Source organism: Apis dorsata, unplaced genomic scaffold, assembly GCF_000469605.1.
Source record: "Apis dorsata unplaced genomic scaffold, Apis dorsata 1.3 scaffold_102, whole genome shotgun sequence".
Lineage (NCBI taxonomy): Eukaryota > Metazoa > Arthropoda > Insecta > Hymenoptera > Apidae > Apis > Apis dorsata.
The window spans coordinates 304,252-308,904 of record NW_006263400.1 but is presented as its reverse complement, the minus strand read 5'-3'; the positions used below and the strand labels follow the sequence as shown (position 1 = coordinate 308,904).

At 35.4% G+C, this 4,653-nt stretch overlaps 1 protein-coding gene across 4 annotated transcripts in view; it reads left to right on the top strand.

Moving 5' to 3' along the window:
• LOC102675584 (tubby-related protein 4) overlaps positions 1 to 4,653 on the top strand; it is a 39,279-nt gene that overhangs the window by 23,464 nt on the left and 11,162 nt on the right. The window lies entirely within an intron of this gene.

Genomic DNA, 4,653 nt, shown 5'->3' with positions numbered 1-4,653 from the left:
AAAAAAAAAAAAAAAATAAGAGAGAAAAAAGATTTTCAGAATTTAAAAAAGGGAAGGGGCGCATCCATTTCGACGAGTCGCGCTTTGTAATAATCGAGATTGGAATATTTTGGGGAGGGGACAATTTAGCACACCGGGATAGGAATTCACGTTTGGAAGGCGCCCATGGGCTCGGGCGATTTATTTGAAAATGGATACGCGATAATGGGGTCACTGGCATGTGGCGAATAAATTCTCCGACCGACAGAACTTGACCCGTCGCAAGGTCACATATGGACCAGCCTGAGAGATGGCAAATGCCGGGATGGAATATATGAGCACGCAACAATGGAAATCGAGCCAAAAACAGGGGAAGGGAGGGGGGGGGAAGGATATCGCTTCTTTTCGGATACATGGCGCAGATACCGTTCACCTTGACACTGAAAAAGTCCTGCCCTCCCATTGTGTACGTGTGGAGTAGGGAATCATTGATTTAAAGGAACGAGCTCGCTGAGAAACATTACGCTACTTGCCGCAGCATTTACTGCAATGCATTAGTCCTTTCGGGGGGTGTGTACGCGTGACGGACAGCTTTTGCTTAGGAAATGAAAAAAATAAAAAGGAAGGGAAAGAAGATAATGGTGGAAAATAAAAGGAAGGAGAAAAATCGGAGAAAATACTTCGTCGTCCGGTATGTATCGCGAGCGAAATATTCTTGAAGGGTGAAGAAGCAAGGGTGAAATGTTGGCGTCAAAAATTCCACGCTTTTTTCACTTTTTTCCACTTTTTTCTTTTTTTTTTTTTTTTTTTTTTTTTTTGGAATGAAAAGACTGCCACGACTGTTAATTGACGATACGAGGCTCACCTAGTTAACTTATTTCCAGGAGGGAAAGCGCAAAGGAGTAGTGGTAATTACACGATTGGGGGAGTGTGAGATAACCAGGGGAAAAAAGTTGACAAAAAAAAAAAAAAACGAGATACGAAGATAACTAGTCTCGGAGTGTGCTCAAAGGATTATGCAATACTGGGTCTAAACAAAATTCGTGGTACTCGTATGTAGCGAGGAAATAAAGATGAGTAACGTTTCGTGGATTTGAGAATCAAAACGGAGATATTTACACCGCAAAAGCATTACCGTAAAATACGTTAAAATAATGAAATAGAATTTCTAATTAATCGTGTAATTTTCGACTATATAATTATATTGTGTGTAATTTGCATATAAAACTTTAATGGGAATTTAAATTGTTACATTAAAAAGATTCAAAGTGGGGAATGGCATTCTTTTTCCACGTCTCTTCATATCCATTCAAAAAATTTGACGATCTCACGTACAGTCAATGATAGTTACACTTACCAAGAAAAGGTTCCATTCATTTCCTCCAGTGAGGACTTTCCCCATTAGAAATATTCCGCTTGTTCCTTTTGTACGAGATGGTTCCAACGACAGCTGAAAATACAACTTTACGTCGAACAATCTGCTCACCATTATACCGTCCTCGTTGAACACACGTGCACGTGGTGATATCATATACGTACGTGTGCATGTATTCGGCAAGAAAGGAATGAAGAGACACGAGAAGAAAGGATGACTGGGAGCGTACTACGAACAAAGGGCACGCGGAACTTGTGTGCCGTGTATTTTTCACGTCCACCCGTGTAATAAGAAAATATATACGTCGCTGGAAAAAATGGGCTGCCGCCGATGCGATGTTTGAATACTCGTACAATGCCGAGCAAGCGGAATGCACGAGCAGACGTGGCGCCGCGCCGCGCCGGAAAATGAAAACCGATAATTGTACGTACGCCTTGGATCGTGGCACGTCGATGGAAAGCAAATAATGATCGTAAATCCGACCATCGATCGTTCATCGACTCGTTTAATCTCCCTTTCTCGCGTCTGGCCAACTTTTAGATACAATGAATTCTGATTCGTAATATTTTTAAAATCTTTTTATAAATTGAACCTCGTAAATACAATATCCTATATATGATTATAATACGAATACATTTCATATGAAAAATAATATTATATCCATCACAGAAATGGATTTCTCTCGCGAAAGAATAAAGTCTCAGGAATCGATCAAAGATGCGCAATAATCAGGAATATTGTAAATCCTGAGAAACGGCCGCAAAGAGACGTGAAATATATTATAAATCGTTGAAACATAACTGGTGGAGAAAATCGTGGCAAAGATAGAGTAAAGACGGTGGTCGATATGAAGCCTATGGTTGCCTCGAATTCTCTCTTGGCATCGAAACCGTGCAGAATGCGAGACTGTGGGAAACGTTTGGAGCAACCGATATATTCGAAGACGTTGTGAATTCCTTCTTCGGGGAAACATCGGTTTCCCTCCGAAACGAGATTTATAATATCTCTGCTCGGTATGTTGTTATATTATCTGGAATTTCGCGTAGAATTAAACAACGTATGATGTCACATTTTTTTTTATTTATGTCACAGGTTACGAGAGAAGTATAACCTTTATTTTTTTTTCGTTTCAATCCTATTATTCGGATCTTTACTATTAATCTTGATGATTTAAAAAAAAAGAAGAAGAATAGCTTTTGAAGATACGTGTCGCACGAGTTATTATTTTTATAAAGTTGACCAAGGTCAATTTCGTGTGCACATTAAAAGAAACGATTTCTATCTGATACACTTTGATATGACAGTGATGCAGGTTTATATTTTATGAAACAAGTCTGGTGACAATGACACGGTGACACACATTGAATAAAAGTAATAAATTTCTTCGTAAATAAAAAAAAAATAAATATTTCAAATAAAAGTGATAATTATTGATCCTTTAATTTAAATATTAATTAAAATTAACGTATAATTAAATTGTTTCGTTGAACAATGAAACTTGAGGATTAAAACAAGATAGATTCGTGCAACTTGGTGTATAAACGATAATTTTCGATCGATTGATCAGCAACGTACTTTCATAACGGAGCAATGACACTTTGCTAAATATAGAAAAACTATAAGCTTGGATTTATTGTTTACGGAAAATGTGTGCTTCGCTCTCTGGTGGATGACATTATTTAAAGTAATTCGCGTTGCATTAATTATATTAACAAGATTATTAATCCTAACGTAATTTCTTTTTAAAACTTAATCAAGATAATAATTTAATATCAGCCAACATTCGTTATTACATTCTTTATTACATTTGCATTTTTCCACGCACGAGTATCTCTACGGTATATGATTACGCCATACTATTTTTTTTCTTTTTTCTTTTCTTTTCTTTTAGACCTTTTAAATATTTATTAGAGCTGACGTGCGATTCCTTTGAACCGAAATTCTTACCGGGTTAGTTCGGGAGGTAGATGCTTTTAAACTTTACACTTGGCGCCTTTATACCTTATGCATTACACTTTCTACCTTGCGGTTTATGCTTTGTACTTCAAACTTTACACGCTCTACCTTTATTTTATAGTTCGCTCGAAACACACTGATACACTGAATACTGAATATTTTTTTTTTTTAAATAATTTTTGGCGTACGTTAATCTTGATGGATCTCTGATGGATTTTAATTTATTTCTTTGGAAAATTGTTTTAAAGATGTTGTCAATTTAATGTGATTTGTTTGTTGTACGTCATTTATTCGAAATCTTTCCAATAGTAGGGAACAAAGTCTCTATTTATATCTTGACTTATTGTGAAATGAAGAAAACGGTACTTCAAAAACAACCTTTGTCAAAGGTGTTCCTCGCAAGAATGGGTCCCTTGTCAAGTAGAGTTATTTTTGTTATTTTATTAGAGCATCATAACAAAGTTCATTCTTAGAGCTACTTCGAGATAGGATATACATATATAATATTTTATTTAACAAATTTTTAACAACGAAATAACAATTTTGATATTTAACATATTAAGTTTAATAAAAAAAAAGCATCACTGGTTGCTCAGAAAAGAAGCACGAACCTAATATTTATTTGACTAAGTCAAGATCCGTTTCACTGTGTAACTTAAAACTTGGAGGATCGTGGTGGTGGAGGTTAGTGACTCGGGCGAATGTTCAGAAAAATAAAGCAATTGAGCGAAAGTTTGGAAAAATATTGAATGGGTTGGTGAAAAGTTGGGGGAAATATAAATGATTCGAAAAACAAGTAAATTTTTCTCAATAAGCGATAACAAACTACTCTAATATTATAATTCGTAACTCCATTCCACATTTCTATCGAATCACTATATATTTCAACTTTGAATCACGAAAATTTTAAAAATAAATTTTTAAAGCGCATTAATTTTATTCGACAGAATTAACGTATCTCACGTCACTTGTTTCTTTATAACTGCGTTTATTTATCTTTACCGTAATTTTTAACATTAAATTTAACATTATAAATCCGGCATAAGATTGTGAAATTGCAAAATGAAATTCATTTTACGGAATCACGATGGACAAATTGAAGATTCATAATTAATGCAAAAATTAACGCTCAACGATATCCTATTTAGCTGTAAACCGGGAATCCGGAAAAGGGTGATAAGAGACTTTTTAAACGGGTACTACAAAGGAAGTCCATATTCTTTATTATTAAAGTCCATAAACCGAGATACCGTAACAGCGAGAAATAAAACGGCGATGAGTTCAAATCTTTTAGCTGAGAAAGGATCATCTTTGATCTTGCCAGTGTAATACTTTCTCTCCAA